Raw genomic sequence first — 22,833 nt, 5'->3', positions numbered from 1 at the left:
CCCGTGTGTGTGTCCGTCCTCTGGTCTAATGAGATTTGACTTCACACTGAAGCTTTGCCCACACTTCCCACAAACACAGGGCATCTCCCCTGTGTGTGTCCTCTGGTGCTTGATGTGATGGGATTTATGACTGAAGATTGGCCTATACTCCCTGCAAACATAGGGCTTCTCGTGTGTGTGTCCTCTGGTGTGTGATGAGATTGTATTGGCGTTTATCTATCTTGCTTACTTCACACTGCAGTTTTGCCACACTTTCCACAAAAACAGGGCTTCTCCCGTGTGTGTGTCCTCTGGTGCTTGATGATATGGGATTTATGACTGATGATTTGCCCATATTCTCTGCAAACACAGGGATTCTCCCGTGTGTCCTCTGGTGCTTGACGAGATGGGACTTATGACTGACGATTTGCCAATATTCCCTGCAAACATAGGGCTTCTCCTGTCCGTGTGTCCTCTGGTGTGTGATGAGTGTCTATTGGTGTTTTTCTATGTGACTTACTTCACACTCACGCTTTGCCCACACTTTCCACAAACACACGGCTTCTCCCTTGTGTGTGTCCGTCCTCTGGTGTCTAATGAGATTTGACTTCACACTGAAGCTTTGCCCACACTCGCCACAAACATAGGGCTTCTCCCCTGCGTGTTTCCTCTGGTGCTTAATGATATGGGACCTATGACTGAAGATTTGTCCATATTCCATGCAAACATAGAGCTTCTCATGCGTGTGTATCCTCTGGTGTGTGATGAGACTGTATTGGTGTTTATCTATCTGGCTTACTTCACACTGCAGTTTTGCCCACACTTTCTGCAAACACAGGGCTTCTCCCGTGTGTGTGTCCTCTGGTGTCTGAAGAGAAGTGACTTCTGACTGAAGCTTTCCTCACACTCCCCACAAACATAGGGCTTCTCCCACGTGTGTGTCCTCTGTGTGTTGGCTGATATGGGACTTATGTGTGAAGATTTGCCCATATTCCCTGCAAACATAGGGCTTCTCCTGTGTGTGTGTCCTCTGGTGTGTGATCAGACTCTATTGGTGTTTTTCTATGTGTCTTACTTCATACTCACACTTTGCCCACACTTTCCACAAACACACGGCTTCTCCCTGGTGTGTGTCCGTCCTCCGGTGTCTAATGAGATTTGACTTCACACTGAAGCTTTGCCCACACTCCCCACAAACATAGGGCTTCTCTTCTGGGTGTTTCCTCTAGTGCTTAATGAGATGGTATCTATGACTGAAGATTTGCACATATTCCCTGAAAACATAGAGCTTCTCCCGTGTGTCCTCTGGTGCTTGATGAGATGAGACTTATTAGTGAAGATTTGCCGATATTCCCCGCAAACATAGGGCTTCTCCTGTGTGTGTGTCCTCTGGTGTGTGATGAGACTGTATTGGTGTTTTTTTATGTGTCTTACTTGACACTCACGCTTTGCCCACACTTTCTACAAACACAGTGCTTCTGCCTTGTGTGTGTCCCTCCTCCGGTGTCTAATGAGATTTGACTTCACACTGAAGCTTTGCCCACACTCCCCACAAACATAGGGCTTCTCCCGTGTGTTTCCTGTGGTGCTTAATGAGATGGGACGTATGACTGAAGATTTGCCCATATTCCCTGCAAACATAGGGCTTCTGTGTGTGTGTCCTCTGGTGTGTCATGAGACTCTTGGTGTTTATCTATCTGGCTTACTTCCCACTGAAGCTTTGTCCACACTTTCCACAAACACAGGGCTTCTCCCGTGTGTGTGTCCGTCCTCTGGTCTAATGAGATTTGACTTCACACTGAAGCTTTGCCCACACTTCCCACAAATACAGGGCATCTCCCCTGTGTGTGTCCTCTGGTGCTTGATGTGATGGGATTTATGACTGAAGATTTGCCCATATTCCCTGCAGACATAGGGCTTCTCCTGTGTGTGTGTCCTCTGGTGTGTGATGAGACTGTATTGGTGTTTATCTATCTTGCTTACTTCACACTGCAGTTTTGCCACACTTTCCACAAAAACAGGGCTTCTCCCGCGTGTGTGTCCTCTGGGGTTGATGATATGGGACTTACGACTGAAGATTTGCCCATATTCCCTGCAAACATGGGGCTTCTCCTGTGTGTGTGTCCTCTGGTGTGTGATCAGACTGTATTGGTGTTTATCTATCTGGCTTCCTTCACACTCACGCTTTGCCCACACTTGCCACAAACACAGGGCTTCTCCCGTGTGTGTGTCCATATTCTGGTGTCTAATGAAATTTGACTTCACACTGAAGCTTTTCCCACACTGCCCACAAACATAGGGCTTCTCCCCTGTGAGTGTCCTGTGGTGCGTGTTCAGATGGGACTTATGACTAGGGATTTGCCCATATTCCTTGCAAACATAGGGCTTCTCCCGTGTGTGTGTCCTCTGGTGTCTGAAGTGAAGTGACTTCTGACTGAAGCTTTCCTCACACTCCCAGGACACATAGGGCTTCTCCTATATGTGTGTCCTCTGGTGTCTCATGAGATGGGACTTGTGATGAAGACTTGCCCACACTCTCCGCAAACACATGGTGTTGACCTATCCTTGCAGCCTTGCCCACACTCTCTGTACTTAACTCTTATAATTCCTGAGATTCCTGCCCCCATGAGTAATTTGCCTGTGTCCTCTGGATTCATTTTCTGGCTTGTGATGGCCTCTTGTGTCATTCTCTCCTGCACCTTAGAACCCCCCATTTGTCATTAGGGTGAGTAGGAAGAAGCCCTGGAAATCCTCTTCAGTCTTATCCAACGTTTGGGGCCTTTCCTTGGCCTCTCGACCCTCCGGTGTGTCACTCGGGCTGTGTGTACCAGAGTATCGCTGCTGCTGATTTTGATTGCCTGTGCAAGGATCTTCTGGTTGGAGGTGGTCTCTTGCAAATGGTCTCAGGAGGATGTGAGAGGGTTGATTGCCTTGGACATGTTGACTGAAGAATTTCTAACTGGACAGCAGGATACACATGGGTGGATCTTGGGCTTTCAGCTGCTGAAAGAGGCAGCTTTTAGTCAATAGCTGGTTTGCCATGGTAAGGCCTGCCCAACTAATCATCTTAGTGTTGACGGTGCATGATTTTTCTCCTATCAAGTGTGTCTTTACAGTCCGCTTTTCCATTCCATTCTTATTCTCTACATCTACAGAAATCCAGGAAGCTTGTGTCAAAGGCATTTTCTACATATCACCCAGACTAGGGACCTGCAGTAGCATCAGAGGCAGTGTCTTTCCTGATAGAGGTGGATGTGCGGGGACCTTTCCTTGCGTGTAAGTATATGAAAAGTCATGTCACAGTGGCCCCAGGTATTTTATCCTACTGAGAGATAAGGCTCTTGATGACTTAGGTGGAATCTTCCTAAGTGGCTCCCTGTGAGGGGAAAGGGTCTATGAAGTTAGGGGCACCTGGCCTGGAGCTCTCTGCATATGGGAGGCAGCACAGGGTGGTTAGAGCAGGTGTGAGTAAAGCTGAATTTGAGGCTCCTTGTTCAAAGAGCAGCCTGTCAAAGAAACCACTCTGCAGGAAGTGGGTTTCAGACTGGACGAGACCCAGTGGCCCAGGTCCCACTGACTACAGGTCTCTGGCTCCTGCTGCCCCAATTGGTTCACAAACTGCTCCTCTCTCAGTTTTCCATAAATCAGAAAATAGACATGTCCTTTCTCAAACCTCACCAGTATTCATACCTCATGTATTTCATTCATTCTTAGTCCATTTAACATGTACTAGGATGTCCTGTTTAAAAATAAATCTCACAGCAGGATCCTCTTTGACCCACCTCCCAGAACACTGGAAATAAAAGCAAAAAATAAACAAATGGGACCTAATTAAACTTAAAACCTTTTGCACAACAAAGGAAACTATAAGCAAGGTGAAAAGACAGCCTTCAGAATGGGAGAAAATAACAGCAAACGAAGCAACGGACAAAGGATTAATCTCAAAAATATATAAGCAACCCCTGCAGCTCAATTCCAGAAAAATAAATGACCCAATCAAAAAACAGGCCAAAGAACAGACATTTCTCCAAAGAAGACATACAGATGGCTAACAAACACATGAAACGATGCTCAACATCACTCATTATCAGAGAAATGCAGATCGAAACCACAATGAGATACCATTACACGCCAGTCAGGATGGCTGCTATCAAAAAGTCTACAAGCAATAAATACTGGAGAGGGTGTGGAGAAAAGGGAACCCTCTTACACTGTTGGTGGGAATGCAAACTAGTACAGCCACTATGGAGAACAGTGTAGAGATTCCTTAAAAAACTGGAAACAGAACTGCCATATGACCCAGCAATACCACTCCTGGGCATACACACTTAGGAAACCAGAACTGAAAGAGACACATGCGCCCCAATGTTCATCACAGCACTGTTCATAAAAGCCATGACATGGAAGCAACCTAGATGCCCATCAGCAGACGAATGGATAAGGAAGCTGTGGTACATATACACAAGGGAATATTACTCAGCCATTAAAAAGAATACATTTGAATCTGTTCTAATGAGGTGGATGAAACTGAAGCCCATTATACTGAGTGAAGTAAGCCAGGAAGATAAACACCAATACAGTATAATAACACATATATATGGAATTTAAAAAGATGGTAACGATAACCCTATATGCAAAACAGAAAAAGAGACACAGATGTATAGAACAGACTTTTGGACTTTGTGGGAGAAGGCGAGGGTGGGATGTTCTGAGAGAATAGCATTGAAACAAGTATACTATCAAGGGTGAAACAGATTGCCAGCCCAGGTTGGATGCATGAGATAAGTGCTCATGGTTGGTGCACTGGGAAGACCCAGAGGGATGGGATGGGGAGGGAAGTGGGAGGAAGGACTGGGATGGGGAACACATGTAAATCCATGGCTGATTCATGTCAATGTATGGCAAAAACCACTACAATATTGTAAAGTAATTAGCCTCCAACTAATAAAAATAAATGAAAAAAAAAATAAATTAAAACTAAATCTCCAGCCAGACTCTTCACACCCTCACTCCCATGCATCTTGAGCTAGCCCACTCTCCCCTCATGTCTGGCAATGAACTGACCTCTGAGGGGACTCCCCACTGCTGTCTCTTCCCAAAAATGAACCTAAGCATCGTCTTAGCACAGAGAACATGCTGCTTGCAGCTGAAGGCCTCATGGTTGTTCTGTATCACCTACGAAGACCCCTGGGGCCTGCACATGGACACGAGCCCTGAGGCTTCAGTGTTCCATCCAGCCTCCTCCCTCTCCCTCTGTGCTTCCTCCTGTGACCACTGGCATGGCCTCTCTTGCCGGCTCTGGGGCCGCAGCACTGGCTGCTCCCCTGCCTGGAATCCTTTCCCACAGGTGTTGTCTCTGCAGAGACCCTGCCCCACCATCCTCTGCCACACCCCACCCTCTGCTCATGCTGATCCAAGGCACTTTTCCTGCACTGGTTTTCCTCAGAGCACCAGTCCCTGTCTGGTATGAAGCCCATGCTGCCCCAAGGCAGTGGTTCTGTCTGTTTCAGGGCGTGGAGCCCTGTCTGGCACAGAGTATGAACTCACATGACAACAAACTGAAACAGTAACTGAATGCAAATCACTGCACGCATGTCACTAAGAAATGTGGGGGAAATGAGGAAGAAACGGGTAAAGGGGAGAGAGCTGGTAAGTGCTAGAAAACTTGTTTTTGCTGCCAAGCCTTTCAGCAGAAGGTGATTTACATATTTTTTTGCATGAAATATTGAAAATCAGAACATTTTTAATATAAAAGTTTTCCCTAACAGTTATATGAAATGAATAAAATTCTGAGGCATTTTAATTGCGACTTGACTGACTTTGGATTGTACTCTGCTTCAGAATCGGACCAGGGAGGCTCCCTAGGATGGGGTGGGGTGCTGGAAGAGGGGTGGCGCTCACCTCTCCTGGCTGCGAGCTTACTCTTCCTCCGGCTGTCACATTTGATGCCGAGTTCCTGGCCATACTCATCCCTGTACCAGACCAGCAGCTCACAGCCCAGCCTGACCACCTGGCAGGTTTGGTAGAAGATCTGCCCATGACACTGCAAGGCCACCAGGTTCTGCTCCCCATCGTCCCAGGCACAGTTCACATACCTGGGGTCTAGGCTGGGAAAGAGAAAGAAACCACAGGTGACGAGTCCCCTCCTCTGTTGGACCATGACCAGTTCCTTGCCTTCAGGCTCTGAGGCCGTCATGACTCCCACAGCCACTCATGGGGACTTTTTGTTTACACCTTCGATCATGCTGTGTGAATTCCTATTTCCAGATCCTGTTTCTGGTCCTCTTCCTAGCTGGAATGCTTTTCTTTCCTTACCTAGCTAGCCATTTTCCAGAGCCCAGCTCCACACTTGTCTCCACCTGGACTGTCCATAACACTGGTGACCTCCAGCTCCTCTAAACTCTAAATTAAGTTCTCTTTCATTCCACAGGACTTGGTGATCCTAGGCTAGCACACACCCGTCAGCACTCACCCCAGCCTGCCTTCTCTCCTGAGGTTTTTCTCCAATCTCCCCACCTGTATCCAGGGTCCTATTCACTTGCCCACCCCCTCCCACGGAAACTTGGAGAGTGTTCTGACATAGCTTGAGACATACAACGGGAATAGTTTATTCACTTCCACATGCCCTGATGAAAGGAGAGGCCCTCAGAGAACGGCCATGCTCACGGCCATCCTGCCCCCCCATTCCTTGCCAGGCCTCAGGGCCCACTTCTCACTGGAACTGAGCCTGGAGAGGCTGTTGCCCACATGGACTCAAGGTCTCCTGTGTTAGGTTATCCTGTTTCTATTCAAAAATAGAAAAATTAAGGTTACTATTTCTAAAATCATTTGGTTAATGTCTGTCTGCAGTATGTTCTCCAAAAGGACATGGGTTGTGTGATCTACTTCAGTAATGAAGTTCACTGTCTAAACTGGGACATAAGGTGCTTTGCAGTGTCAGTTAAGTGAGTTAAAGTGTCCCTGGTGAATCTAGACTCAAGTTGTTTTCAAGTACCTCAGTTTTCTTGAGCATAGACTTATACTTTGAGGGCACATGCTATATTTTTCTTTCTTTATTTCTAATGTCCTTTGAAATGAAAGAGCATGATATGGAGGGAAAACAGGAAAGATGATGTGAAAGCTATTGAGGGAGACAGGTTGAGAAGGAAAGGGGTGTGGGCTTGAGGGAGAAGCGACGTCTATGAACTGCAGACTCACTGCATTCACCTCATTCAGCTGGCCACAGATGTCTCCTATCCATTCACATACTCACATCAGTTTCTCCCTTTGGTGATCTGAATGTCAGAAAAGAAATACAAGCTTTCTTCTCTCTTTTATTTTTCTGGTAGAAAGTAATAGAAGAACCCAAAGAAAGGCAATGCCAAAGAATGCTCACACTACCGCACAATTACACTCACATCACACGCTAGTGAAGTAATGCTCAAAATTCTCCAAGCCAGGCTTCACTAATACGTGAGCCATGAACTTCCAGATGTTCAAGCTGGTTTTAGAAAAGGCAGAGGAGAAAAAAAAAAAAGGCAGAGGAACCAGAGATCAAATTGCCAATATGCACTGGATCATCAAAAAGCAAGAGAGTTCCGGAAAAACATCTATTTCTGCTTTACTGACTATGCCAAAGCCTTCGACTGTGTGGATCACAATAAACTGTGGAAATTCTCAAAGAGATGTAAATACCAAACCACCTGACCTGACTCTTGAGAAACCTATATGCACGTCAGGAAGCAACAGTTGGAACTGGACATGGAACAACCGACTGGTTCCAAACAGGAAAAGGAGTACGCCAAGGCTGTATATTGTCACCCTGCTTATTTAATTCACATGCAGAGTACATCATGAGAAACGCTGGGCTGGAAGAAGCACAGGCTGGAATCAAGACTGCCGGGAGAAATATCAATCACCTCAGATATGCAGATGACACCACCCTTATGGCAGAAAGTGAAGAGGAATGAAAAAGCCTCTTGATGAAAGTGAGAGAAGAGAGTGAAAAAGTCGGCTTAGAGCTCACCATTCAGAAAACAAAGATCATGGCATCTGCTCCCATCACTTCATGGCAAATAGATGGGGAAAACACTGGAAACAGCGGCAGACTTTATTCCTTGGGGCTCCAAAATCACTGCAGATGGTGACTGCAGCCATGAAATTAAAAGATGCTTACTCCTTGGAAGGAAAGTTATGACCAACCTACATAGCATATTAAAAAGCAGAGACATTACTTGGCCAACAACCGTCTGTCTGGTCAAGGCTATGGTTTTCCCAGTGGTCATGTATGGATGTGAGAGTTGGACTATAAAGAAAGCTGAGTGCCGAAGAATTGATGCTTTTGAACTGTGGTGTTGGAGAAGACTCTTGAGAGTCCCTTGGACTGAAGGAGATCCAACCAGTCCATCCTAAAGGAGATCAGTCCTGGGTGTTCATTGGAAGGACAGATGCTGAAGCTGAAACTCCAATACTTTGGCCACCTCATGCGAAGAGCTGACTCATTGAAAAAGACCCTGATGCTGGGAGGGATTGGGGGCAGGAGGAGAAGGGGATGACAGAGGATGAGATGGCTGGATGGCATCACTGACTCGATGGACATGAGTCTAGGTAAACTCCGGGAGTTGGTGATGGACAGGGAGGCCTGGCGTGCTGTGATTCACGGGCTCGCAAAGAGTCGGACACGACTGAGCGATTGAACTGAACTGAACTGAATAGAAGAACTATTTCCCTCTGCTGTCATTGGTGCTCTTCAGCCTGCATGGATTCAACTGCCAGTGGGACCACATGGTAAGCTCCTTAATCATCATTCCAAGTCTGAGTCTATTGGCACATTGAAGGCAAGGGCTCCACAAGTGAGGAGTCACTTCTGTATGCCCGTACCACCGCCTCCCACATCTCCTCTGATCTTTAGATAGAAGTCCTGTGTGCCTGTACCACTGTGTCCCACCTTCCTCTGATCTTTAGCAGTCCTGTGTTCATGCCCAGGGCACACAGTACACAGGGCCGACTGTGTCATTGCCGACCATGTCATCACCATGTGCATCCTTGCATGTAGACGTGGAGTAACTCTCCACCACACACAAGCGATTTGAGGCCAGAGGACAGGCAAAGAGGGTTATTCCTCACAAGCCAAGGAGTATCCACTCTTGGCGGCCTCTTCATTGTCTGTGATCTGGCTCTCATAGGGGCCAAAGTGCAGGCCCAGAGGAAGATCGGGAGCCTCGTTCCATATTCCAAGCCCAGCCTCAGGGATGCCCGAGAGTCTGAAACTTAACCCAGAGGGCAGAGTGAGGGCTGAGTGGTTCGCATGCCCCTTCTCCAGTGCAGAGTCCTTTACAAAGGTTGGAGCAACATGGGCAGCACAGCTGTCGATGAAGAATTTCTGACACTCCTCACAATCTGGAGGCTAGAGCAACGGGGACGAAGGGAGGTATAGTGATGTTGCTGGTCGTAAAGACCTTCAGAAAGATTGGGGGACCAGATGGCGAGGTGAGGTTACTGGACCGAGGCCTCATAACCCCTTCTCCGTGAGTGGGCCAGCAGGGTCACTCACAGAGGCAGTCATCTTCCTGGGGCTCGCTGACCTCTTGGCACACGTGGCTTTTTCTTTCTCGTAGACTATCCCTCTTCACTCCAGTCTCCTTTCTTCTGAGTTCTAAGATGGAGAACAGAAGCTAAGCAAGGCTGGTAGGGTCTGGAGAGTTAGTCCCTGTTTTACCAGATAGTGTGAGATCTCCTACTTGTCCATCTATACACCTTGTGAAAACTTTTTCACATTTATTTTTCAAACTTTTACTTTTGTATTTTTATGTTTTAATGTTCCCTTATTTATTTTGGCTATGGTGAATGGTTTGTGGGATCTCAGTTCCCTGACCAGGAATGGAACCCACACCTACTGCAGTGGAAGCACGGAGTCTCAGCCACTTAACCACCAGGAAGTCCCTTCTCTATACTTTGTTTCTTCTCCCTTTAACTACTGGTTCAGGAGACTGAGGCTCCACACTGATCACAGATGCCCAGTTCAGTGTTAGCTTCCTGCACTTCCTGTCAGTAGGTTTAACTGCCCAACCTTCCTACTGAGGAAATAGTTCACTGACACATCTACTCAGAAAATAGATGTTGAGGGCACATGACACATAGGCATTGAGCAGACGTCTGGGCATAAACACTGACAAAGCATGGTCCCTATTATCACAGCTGGATTTATTGTACTACTTGTATGTGTCAGCACTTTTGCATTTAATGTAATGCTTTCAAACACTGTATGACTTATGTATCCTTATCTTGACTTTACAGATGAGCAAGCAGGACCTCAGAAAATGTGTAAGATTTTCCCAAGGCCCCACTGCTAACTTCATGTCTCAGATCAGTCCACCTTAAACCCACACCTACCCAACGTCCACGCCACACATCTAGGCCATAGTTATTCACTTTTCTACAGGGATTAGAGGAACTCTCCACATTTTCTCTTACCGACTTTTCGTCTGGGGTGTTGTCCAGGGGTCCTTGCTTCTCTGGGAGGGGGCACTGGTTTCTGAGCCTGCTCAGAGCCACTTGTCTTCAGCAATTTTGCTGCTTTCGGCAATTCCTTCAAACTAGATAGCTTACTTAATGGGCCCCTGGACATTCCCTTCCATCTGAGTAAAAGACAACACGCATTTCTTTAGTTCTTTAGGACTTTAAGAAGTGTTTTCACATGCATGACTTTAGTTAAAGCTTTGACAATTCTTGGAGATACCTGGTGGAGGGGCGGTCTGAACACTGGTATATAAAAAAGGGACCTAAGTGGGTAGTGAATCAAAACTAGCATTCATATCCTAAGGTTCTTTCCCTTCAGCTTTCTGCATAAAATTGAGAGCAAGGCAGAGAGTGTAGCTGGAGGTCAGGGAAAGAAGAGGGCAAGGGCTCACAGAGAAAACCGAGGGGTTTTCTATTAATCAGTGGACCTTTGATGGACGAGGAAGCATGGAAAATTACAGAGGGGACAAAAACACACCTGAAAAATACGGTGACAAAGTAGTGAGATCGAGAAAAGACGATCGGCAGAAACACATTCAGACGATAAAGAAAATGAGCTGAAAGTTGCAGGTTGCTATGTCCTAGAGATAATGTTTGGAACTAAAGTAGCTGGCCTCATCAATTCTGCCTGAACAAGGTTGTACGACCAGCTGGTTCTCAGTTTCTTCATCCATAAATTGGTATACATGCTAATTCTTAATGTGATGGTGGGCAGGAAAGTTAATAAGAGTCAACAAATCATTGTGTGAGCTATTTAGTACAGTATGAATGTGAGTGTACACCCCTGCCATCAATATATCCCTCAACTGCCTCGATATTTGAAGTCTACCTCACAAATATTATCTTCAGCATTCCTTGACCTTCTCATTCTTAGATGAATGTTTAAATGTGGAGTCACTCGTTCACAAAACATTCAGGGGGCCCTCAGGGGCTTTGAGCTGGGCCTGGACTTCTGAGAATTAATGGGTATGGCCTAGGCTCTCAAAGCTCACAACACAGGGGCAGGCTAAACAAATGATTCCAAAAAGGAGAGTTGCCTATTCAGAGCTCAGAGGAAGGAGTTCTTACTTTCTCCTACAAGAATGAGCATTTGAAATCATGTCCAGATGATGAGTTTCTACTCAAAAGCGGGTAACCTATGTGAAGTCCTTCAGTTATTTTCTCATTTGTTGTTTTTCAGTCATAAACTGAGTCTTGTCAGGGCTGTGAGTTGCTTCCTATTATTGGAGTGGGAGGCTCTGAGGTAGGGATCCTGTTGCCCTCTTCATCTTGGACCATCCACTCTACAAACTGCCCAACATGTCCTTAAGCTTCCCTTATTCAGATGTCTTAGCATATCCCTCACTAGCACAGCAAAAAAGAACTGAAGTTGAAAACATCGCTCAGATGAATGATCTAAAGATGTGTGAATTAGATGTATGAATAAACTTTATAGAGACCCATGGAAGTTTTAACGAGTTTATAAGGGGTTTAGAGAAGGTGCTTTGGATTAGATTGCACTACCAGTGATACACAATCAAACATTTTTTTACCTCAGTTTCTTGATCTATAATGGTGATAGCTATATACCTACTTATAGGTACTGTAGGATTGTTATAAGGTTTAAGTAAGTTTATTCACATAAAATGCTTAAAGTCTGAAATATTGTGAAAATAATGTAACAGTAGGACAGCCTACTATCGGTAGTGTTCTTACTAACTATAAAGATGATGATATCAGACATTGTGCTAAAGATTCAGAACAGGAAGGCAGCAGTCTCCAGGATCTCTGTGTTTTCTCCTATTCTCACCTGTGACTGGATCCATGAGGAGGAATTTTTGTCAACAGGATTTGGGAAATATTCACCTTCTGGTGTTTACTGTGCTCCAGTCTGAAGGCCATCCAAGAAGGTTTACCCTTTCTGCCAACCCCTGCCAGCTGGGAGGGGCTGCACAGGGAGCCGGCCCTCCAGGGTGAGATCTTGAGGACACCATTCTCACTCTCTGCGAACTGGAGAAATTATCTCTAACATGGTAACTCCATGTCTCCCACTGACTGTTAGTAGATGCTCCTGTGATGAGTAAACACCAATGTCTGCCGATGCTGTGCTGAACTGAGAGTGGCTGTAATTTGTTTCTTAGAGCTCCATCGCTTTCTTGTCGGAGTCCATGAAATTGTTCTTTAAGGGGAGAAAAGGACCATGATACTCAAATAGCTGTGTACCCCACCCTTACCTCAGTGGACAGCCAGAGTGTCCTGTAGTGTGTGGAGCTCAAGAGAAAAGTGGTGAGGGATCAAGAGGGACCCGTGGTTGCCACAACCTAGTTTGATGTTTTACATTTTTCTGGTCACTCAGCATGCATGAACATAGTTCCCTAACCAGGGATCAAACCCACGCCCCCTGCAGTGGAAGCACAGAGTCCTAACCACTGGACCATGAGGGAAGTCCCTACAATATACTTAGCCAGTATGCCTCAAAATTGTAAATGTCATCCAAAAAAAAAAAAAAAAAAAGGAAAGTCTGAGAAACTGTCACTGAAAGGTAAAGTTTAAGGAAATGTGACAGCTACACGGACTGTGGTATGCTGGATGTGAAATGATCCTCTCACAAAAAAAGAACGTGAGGTAAACACTAAATATAAAAATACAATATAAGCTAATTACTATAATAATATTATAACTATTAAATAAACTTTAATATTAAGTAAATTGAATAATTAACTAAATTAATTATAAACCTTAAATGTGAATACATTAGACACAAAATTATTATGAATATACTACAAAAATAAAATACAAATTCTATCTAAGAGAAAACATGGCCTACAAAGTAAAAAATATTTACAATTTAGCCATTTACCGTGACGGAGAAGGTGATGGCACCCCACTCCAGTACTCTTGCCTTGAAAATCCCATGGGTAGAGGAGCCTGGTGGGCTGCAGTCCATGGGGTCGCAAAGAGTCGGACACAACTGAGCAACTTCACTTTCACTTTTCACTTTCATGCATTGGAGAGGGAAATGGCAGCCCACTCCAGTGTTCTTGACTGGAGAATTCCAGGGACAGCAGAGGCTGGTGGGCTGCCGTCTATGGGGTCGCACAGAGTCAGACACGACTGAAGTGACTTAGCAGCAGCAGCAGCGCTTACCGGGAAAGTTTGCTGATCCCTGGTGTAAAGCAAAATAGCATGAATATACTGCGGGATTTATAACATGAGCAGAAGCAAAAGCCCCAGGCCTAGATCTGTAACCCTGTGGTGGAAGACTCAATAACAGCATGGCAGACACCTAAACCTTTGAGGGAGGGTGGTATTTCTCTCTTTAAAGGAAAGCTTTTGTGAGAAGTGACTGTTGTGCTGCTTTTGTATTATCTCACCACTTGGTCATCTAGGCGAATCCATTCAAAGGAAGTACACAACAGAGTGAGGAAACTAAATACCCCCCACTCTGAGTTAGAGGACCAGAAGGAGAGTCTCCTGGTAGCCAAAGAATGAGGGCAGAGAGTGGAGAAGAGCAAATATGAGCAAGGGATTCCAGCAAGTTGTAGAAACTCCTGAGTTAGACCTGAGCTGTGCATGCAGGAATCTCACCATAGACCGAATACCAAAAGCATGGAGAACCAAACCATGGCCCAAGGGGCAGGCTGGGTCCTGGGGGATTCACAAACGCTATGGATCTAAATATCACTGCATCAACCACAGCAAAATTCACACTTATTTCAAGCACATGTGAAACATTCACCAAGATAGCATCCTATATCATCACAACAAACGTAAAAAATTTAGATGATGCAGAATATGTTCTCTGACAAGAAAAGAATCAAACTAGAAATCAAACAATATGGAAGAAGGAAAATCTCAAAACAACTGGAAATTAAACAACCATCCATAGTTCAAAGAGAGATTCTCAGGGAAGTAGAAACTGCACTGGAATGAATTAAAAGGAAAGTGCAACGTATTACAATTTATGGGATGCAGCTAAATCAGTGTTGAGGGAAAATTATAGCATTTAACGTTTAGATTCAGAAAGAAGAAAGACCTCAAGCAATAATCTATGGTTCCACCTTAACTCAGAAAAAGAAGAGAGACCTTAAGCCAAAGCAATCTGAAAACAAACAAATGAAAAACACAAGAGGAAAAAGAAATTGAAATCAAAATTAAAGAAAGCAAATCATGGGGGAAAAAAAACTGGTTAATTGAAAAAGATCAAAAAAATTGATTAAACTCTAGCCAGCTAAACAAAAATAAAAGAGAAGACAAAGGACTAATATCAGAAATGAAATACTATCACTACAATTCTACAAGTCCTACACTAAAGATGTTGGAAGGATAAAAAGGAAACACTAAGAACAAATCTATGTATAGTACATGAATTCAAGAACTTCAATGGAATTGCACAATTCCTCAAAATCCAGAAACTACCCAACTCATCCCTGATGAAATGCATAAGCTATAGAATACTACAACTATTAGAGAATGGATATCACATTTTAAATTTTTCTAAAAAGAAAACCTTTAGAACCCGAGAAACATCAAAAACTCAAGCAGAAATTGTCAGAACCAACTTTATCAGAACTCTGATAGTTCAAACAGTCAAAAGTTTGCAGCAACTCAGCTATCAAGATCGTGAGCTCCTCTGGGTAAGGGTTACCGGTCATGCTCTGTGGTCCTGGTGTACACCACGGGCCTTAGTACTCAGTGGGAGATCAGAAAGTGTTTGCTAAATAATGTCTTACTCACGGCTCCTGCAATCTGGTTGAATCAACTTTATTTGGCCCCCATACATGTAACAGGTCAACACAACCATAAACACAAAACAGGAGCAGTGACACAAGTCGACCTCTGCAAACGTCTGTCAGAGAGCTGCCTGACACTTAACACATCCAACAGAGACAGAACCATTTTAGCCAATGGGTAGCCACAGTTAGAACTGGACATGGACCAACAGACTGGTTCCAAACAGGAAAAGGAGTACGCCAAGGCTGTATATTGTCACCCTGCTTATTTAATTCACATGCAGAGTACATCATGAGAAACGCTGGGCTGGAAGAAGCACAGGCTGGAATCAAGACTGCCGGGAGAAATATCAATCACCTCAGATATGCAGATGACACCACCCTTATGGCAGAAAGTGAAGAGGAATGAAAAAGCCTCTTGATGAAAGTGAGAGAAGAGAGTGAAAAAGTCGGCTTAGAGCTCACCATTCAGAAAACAAAGATCATGGCATCTGCTCCCATCACTTCATGGCAAATAGATGGGGAAAACACTGGAAACAGCGGCAGACTTTATTCCTTGGGGCTCCAAAATCACTGCAGATGGTGACTGCAGCCATGAAATTAAAAGATGCTTACTCCTTGGAAGGAAAGTTATGACCAACCTACATAGCATATTAAAAAGCAGAGACATTACTTGGCCAACAACCGTCCGTCTGGTCAAGGCTATGGTTTTCCCAGTGGTCATGTATGGATGTGAGAGTTGGACTATAAAGAAAGCTGAGTGCCGAAGAATTGATGCTTTTGAACTGTGGTGTTGGAGAAGACTCTTGAGAGTCCCTTGGACTGAAGGAGATCCAACCAGTCCATCCTAAAGGAGATCAGTCCTGGGTGTTCATTGGAAGGACAGATGCTGAAGCTGAAACTCCAATACTTTGGCCACCTCATGCGAAGAGCTGACTCATTGAAAAAGACCCTGATGCTGGGAGGGATTGGGGGCAGGAGGAGAAGGGGATGACAGAGGATGAGATGGCTGGATGGCATCACTGACTCGATGGACATGAGTCTAGGTAAACTCCGGGAGTTGGTGATGGACAGGGAGGCCTGGCGTGCTGTGATTCACGGGCTCGCAAAGAGTCGGACACGACTGAGCGATTGAACTGAACTGAACTGAATAGAAGAACTATTTCCCTCTGCTGTCATTGGTGCTCTTCAGCCTGCATGGATTCAACTGCCAGTGGGACCACATGGTAAGCTCCTTAATCATCATTCCAAGTCTGAGTCTATTGGCACATTGAAGGCAAGGGCTCCACAAGTGAGGAGTCACTTCTGTATGCCCGTACCACCGCCTCCCACATCTCCTCTGATCTTTAGATAGAAGTCCTGTGTGCCTGTACCACTGTGTCCCACCTTCGTCTGATCTTTAGCAGTCCTGTGTTCATGCCCAGGGCACACAGTACACAGGGCCGACTGTGTCATTGCCGACCATGTCATCACCATGTGCATCCTTGCATGTAGACGTGGAGTAACTCTCCACCACACACAAGCGATTTGAGGCCAGAGGACAGGCAAAGAGGGTTATTCCTCACAAGCCAAGAAGTATCCACTCTTGGCGGCCTCTTCATTGTCTGTGATCTGGCTCTCATAGGGGCCAAAGTGCAGGCCCAGAGGAAGATCGGGAGCCTCGTTCCATATTCCAAGCCCAGCCTCAGGGATGCCCGAGAGTCTGAAACTTAACCCAGAGGGCAGAGTGAGGGCTGAGTGGTTCGCATGCCCCTTCTCCAGTGCAGAGTCCTTTACAAAGGTTGGAGCAACATGGGCAGCACAGCTGTCGATGAAGAATTTCTGACACTCCTCACAATCTGGAGGCTAGAGCAACGGGGACGAAGGGAGGTATAGTGATGTTGCTGGTCGTAAAGACCTTCAGAAAGATTGGGGGACCAGACGGTGAGGTGAGGTTACTGGACCGAGGCCTCATAACCCCTTCTCCGTGAGTGGGCCAGCAGGGTCACTCACAGAGGCAGTCATCTTCCTGGGGCTCGCTGACCTCTTGGCACACGTGGCTTTTTCTTTCTCGTAGACTATCCCTCTTCACTCCAGTCTCCTTTCTTCTGAGTTCTAAGATGGAGAACAGAAGCTAAGCAAGGCTGGTAGGGTCTGGAGAGTCAGTCCCTGTTTTACCAGAAAGTGTGAGATCTCCTACTTGTCCATCTATACACCTTGTGAAAACTTTTTCACATTTATTTTTCAAACTTTTACTTTTGTATTTTTATGTTTTAATGTTCCCTTATTTATTTTGGCTATGGTGAATGGTTTGTGGGATCTCAGTTCCCTGACCAGGAATGGAACCCACACCTACTGCAGTGGAAGCACGGAGTCTCAGCCACTTAACCACCAGGAAGTCCCTTCTCTATACTTTGTTTCTTCTCCCTTTAACTACTGGTTCAGGAGACTGAGGCTCCACACTGATCACAGATGCCCAGTTCAGTGTTAGCTTCCTGCACTTCCTGTCAGTAGGTTTAACTGCCCAACCTTCCTACTGAGGAAATAGTTCACTGACACATCTACTCAGAAAATAGATGTTGAGGGCACATGACACATAGGCATTGAGCAGACGTCTGGGCATAAACACTGACAAAGCATGGTCCCTATTATCACAGCTGGATTTATTGTACTACTTGTATGTGTCAGCACTTTTGCATTTAATGTAATGCTTTCAAACACTGTATGACTTATGTATCCTTATCTTGACTTTACAGATGAGCAAGCAGGACCTCAGAAAATGTGTAAGATTTTCCCAAGGCCCCACTGCTAACTTCATGTCTCAGATCAGTCCACCTTAAACCCACACCTACCCAACGTCCACGCCACACATCTAGGCCATAGTTATTCACTTTTCTACAGGGATTAGAGGAACTCTCCACATTTTCTCTTACCGACTTTTCGTCTGGGGTGTTGTCCAGGGGTCCTTGCTTCTCTGGGAGGGGGCACTGGTTTCTGAGCCTGCTCAGAGCCACTTGTCTTCAGCAATTTTGCTGCTTTCGGCAATTCCTTCAAACTAGATAGCTTACTTAACGGGCCCCTGGACATTCCCTTCCATCTGAGTAAAAGACAACACGCATTTCTTTAGTTCTTTAGGACTTTAAGAAGTGTTTTCACATGCATGACTTTAGTTAAAGCTTTGACAATTCTTGGAGATACCTGGTGGAGGGGCGGTCTGAACACTGGTATATAAAAAAGGGACCTAAGTGGGTAGTGAATCAAAACTAGCATTCATATCCTAAGGTTCTTTCCCTTCAGCTTTCTGCATAAAATTGAGAGCAAGGCAGAGAGTGTAGCTGGAGGTCAGGGAAAGAAGAGGGCAAGGGCTCACAGAGAAAACCGAGGGGTTTTCTATTAATCAGTGGACCTTTGATGGACGAGGAAGCATGGAAAATTACAGAGGGGACAAAAACACACCTGAAAAATACGGTGACAAAGTAGTGAGATCGAGAAAAGACGATCGGCAGAAACACATTCAGACGATAAAGAAAATGAGCTGAAAGTTGCAGGTTGCTATGTCCTAGAGATAATGTTTGGAACTAAAGTAGCTGGCCTCATCAATTCTGCCTGAACAAGGTTGTACGACCAGCTGGTTCTCAGTTTCTTCATCCATAAATTGGTATACATGCTAATTCTTAATGTGATGGTGGGCAGGAAAGTTAATAAGAGTCAACAAATCATTGTGTGAGCTATTTAGTACAGTATGAATGTGAGTGTACACCCCTGCCATCAATATATCCCTCAACTGCCTCGATATTTGAAGTCTACCTCACAAATATTATCTTCAGCATTCCTTGACCTTCTCATTCTTAGATGAATGTTTAAATGTGGAGTCACTCGTTCACAAAACATTCAGGGGGCCCTCAGGGGCTTTGAGCTGGGCCTGGACTTCTGAGAATTAATGGGTATGGCCTAGGCTCTCAAAGCTCACAACACAGGGGCAGGCTAAACAAATGATTCCAAAAAGGAGAGTTGCCTATTCAGAGCTCAGAGGAAGGAGTTCTTACTTTCTCCTACAAGAATGAGCATTTGAAATCATGTCCAGATGATGAGTTTCTACTCAAAAGCGGGTAACCTATGTGAAGTCCTTCAGTTATTTTCTCATTTGTTGTTTTTCAGTCATAAACTGAGTCTTGTCAGGGCTGTGAGTTGCTTCCTATTATTGGAGTGGGAGGCTCTGAGGTAGGGATCCTGTTGCCCTCTTCATCTTGGACCATCCACTCTACAAACTGCCCAACATGTCCTTAAGCTTCCCTTATTCAGATGTCTTAGCATATCCCTCACTAGCACAGCAAAAAAGAACTGAAGTTGAAAACATCGCTCAGATGAATGATCTAAAGATGTGTGAATTAGATGTATGAATAAACTTTATAGAGACCCATGGAAGTTTTAACGAGTTTATAAGGGGTTTAGAGAAGGTGCTTTGGATTAGATTGCACTACCAGTGATACACAATCAAACATTTTTTTACCTCAGTTTCTTGATCTATAATGGTGATAGCTATATACCTACTTATAGGTACTGTAGGATTGTTATAAGGTTTAAGTAAGTTTATTCACATAAAATGCTTAAAGTCTGAAATATTGTGAAAATAATGTAACAGTAGGACAGCCTACTATCGGTAGTGTTCTTACTAACTATAAAGATGATGATATCAGACATTGTGCTAAAGATTCAGAACAGGAAGGCAGCAGTCTCCAGGATCTCTGTGTTTTCTCCTATTCTCACCTGTGACTGGATCCATGAGGAGGAATTTTTGTCAACAGGATTTGGGAAATATTCACCTTCTGGTGTTTACTGTGCTCCAGTCTGAAGGCCATCCAAGAAGGTTTACCCTTTCTGCCAACCCCTGCCAGCTGGGAGGGGCTGCACAGGGAGCCGGCCCTCCAGGGTGAGATCTTGAGGACACCATTCTCACTCTCTGCGAACTGGAGAAATTATCTCTAACATGGTAACTCCATGTCTCCCACTGACTGTTAGTAGATGCTCCTGTGATGAGTAAACACCAATGTCTGCCGATGCTGTGCTGAACTGAGAGTGGCTGTAATTTGTTTCTTAGAGCTCCATCGCTTTCTTGTCGGAGTCCATGAAATTGTTCTTTAAGGGGAGAAAAGGACCATGATACTCAAATAGCTGTGTACCCCACCCTTACCTCAGTGGACAGCCAGAGTGTCCTGTAGTGTGTGGAGCTCAAGAGAAAAGTGGTGAGGGATCAAGAGGGACCCGTGGTTGCCACAACCTAGTTTGATGTTTTACATTTTTCTGGTCACTCAGCATGCATGAACATAGTTCCCTAACCAGGGATCAAACCCACGCCCCCTGCAGTGGAAGCACAGAGTCCTAACCACTGGACCATGAGGGAAGTCCCTACAATATACTTAGCCAGTATGCCTCAAAATTGTAAATGTCATCCAAAAAAAAAAAAAAAAAAGGAAAGTCTGAGAAACTGTCACTGAAAGGTAAAGTTTAAGGAAATGTGACAGCTACACGGACTGTGGTATGCTGGATGTGAAATGATCCTCTCACAAAAAAAGAACGTGAGGTAAACACTAAATATAAAAATACAATATAAGCTAATTACTATAATAATATTATAACTATTAAATAAACTTTAATATTAAGTAAATTGAATAATTAACTAAATTAATTATAAACCTTAAATGTGAATACATTAGACACAAAATTATTATGAATATACTACAAAAATAAAATACAAATTCTATCTAAGAGAAAACATGGCCTACAAAGTAAAAAATATTTACAATTTAGCCATTTACCGTGACGGAGAAGGTGATGGCACCCCACTCCAGTACTCTTGCCTTGAAAATCCCATGGGTAGAGGAGCCTGGTGGGCTGCAGTCCATGGGGTCGCAAAGAGTCGGACACAACTGAGCAACTTCACTTTCACTTTTCACTTTCATGCATTGGAGAGGGAAATGGCAGCCCACTCCAGTGTTCTTGACTGGAGAATTCCAGGGACAGCAGAGGCTGGTGGGCTGCCGTCTATGGGGTCGCACAGAGTCAGACACGACTGAAGTGACTTAGCAGCAGCAGCAGCGCTTACCGGGAAAGTTTGCTGATCCCTGGTGTAAAGCAAAATAGCATGAATATACTGCGGGATTTATAACATGAGCAGAAGCAAAAGCCCCAGGCCTAGATCTGTAACCCTGTGGTGGAAGACTCAATAACAGCATGGCAGACACCTAAACCTTTGAGGGAGGGTGGTATTTCTCTCTTTAAAGGAAAGCTTTTGTGAGAAGTGACTGTTGTGCTGCTTTTGTATTATCTCACCACTTGGTCATCTAGGCGAATCCATTCAAAGGAAGTACACAACAGAGTGAGGAAACTAAATACCCCCCACTCTGAGTTAGAGGACCAGAAGGAGAGTCTCCTGGTAGCCAAAGAATGAGGGCAGAGAGTGGAGAAGAGCAAATATGAGCAAGGGATTCCAGCAAGTTGTAGAAACTCCTGAGTTAGACCTGAGCTGTGCATGCAGGAATCTCACCATAGACCGAATACCAAAAGCATGGAGAACCAAACCATGGCCCAAGGGGCAGGCTGGGTCCTGGGGGATTCACAAACGCTATGGATCTAAATATCACTGCATCAACCACAGCAAAATTCACACTTATTTCAAGCACATGTGAAACATTCACCAAGATAGCATCCTATATCATCACAACAAACGTAAAAAATTTAGATGATGCAGAATATGTTCTCTGACAAGAAAAGAATCAAACTAGAAATCAAACAATATGGAAGAAGGAAAATCTCAAAACAACTGGAAATTAAACAACCATCCATAGTTCAAAGAGAGATTCTCAGGGAAGTAGAAACTGCACTGGAATGAATTAAAAGGAAAGTGCAACGTATTACAATTTATGGGATGCAGCTAAATCAGTGTTGAGGGAAAATTATAGCATTTAACGTTTAGATTCAGAAAGAAGAAAGACCTCAAGCAATAATCTATGGTTCCACCTTAACTCAGAAAAAGAAGAGAGACCTTAAGCCAAAGCAATCTGAAAACAAACAAATGAAAAACACAAGAGGAAAAAGAAATTGAAATCAAAATTAAAGAAAGCAAATCATGGGGGAAAAAAAACTGGTTAATTGAAAAAGATCAAAAAAATTGATTAAACTCTAGCCAGCTAAACAAAAATAAAAGAGAAGACAAAGGACTAATATCAGAAATGAAATACTATCACTACAATTCTACAAGTCCTACACTAAAGATGTTGGAAGGATAAAAAGGAAACACTAAGAACAAATCTATGTATAGTACATGAATTCAAGAACTTCAATGGAATTGCACAATTCCTCAAAATCCAGAAACTACCCAACTCATCCCTGATGAAATGCATAAGCTATAGAATACTACAACTATTAGAGAATGGATATCACATTTTAAATTTTTCTAAAAAGAAAACCTTTAGAACCCGAGAAACATCAAAAACTCAAGCAGAAATTGTCAGAACCAACTTTATCAGAACTCTGATAGTTCAAACAGTCAAAAGTTTGCAGCAACTCAGCTATCAAGATCGTGAGCTCCTCTGGGTAAGGGTTACCGGTCATGCTCTGTGGTCCTGGTGTACACCACGGGCCTTAGTACTCAGTGGGAGATCAGAAA

At 44.4% G+C, this 22,833-nt stretch overlaps 1 long non-coding RNA gene and 1 pseudogene across 1 annotated transcript; both read right to left on the bottom strand.

Moving 5' to 3' along the window:
* Positions 1-774: 774 nt before the first annotated feature.
* LOC122690324 lies at positions 775-3,795 on the bottom strand (annotated as a pseudogene).
* Positions 3,796-8,559: 4,764 nt separating this feature from the next.
* LOC122689116 lies at positions 8,560-21,039 on the bottom strand. Its single transcript, XR_006339725.1, has 6 exons — positions 20,984-21,039; positions 19,935-20,303; positions 18,101-18,264; positions 17,181-17,282; positions 10,432-10,595; positions 8,560-9,613 (listed from the first exon to the last, which is right to left on the bottom strand). It is a non-coding gene; the product is annotated as an uncharacterized LOC122689116 (long non-coding RNA).
* Between the last annotated feature and the right edge of the window lie 1,794 nt (positions 21,040-22,833).

This window comes from Cervus elaphus, chromosome X, assembly GCF_910594005.1.
Source record: "Cervus elaphus chromosome X, mCerEla1.1, whole genome shotgun sequence".
NCBI lineage: Eukaryota > Metazoa > Chordata > Mammalia > Artiodactyla > Cervidae > Cervus > Cervus elaphus.
The sequence above is the reverse complement of the archived record's forward strand: the minus strand, read 5'-3'. Positions and strand labels throughout refer to the sequence as shown.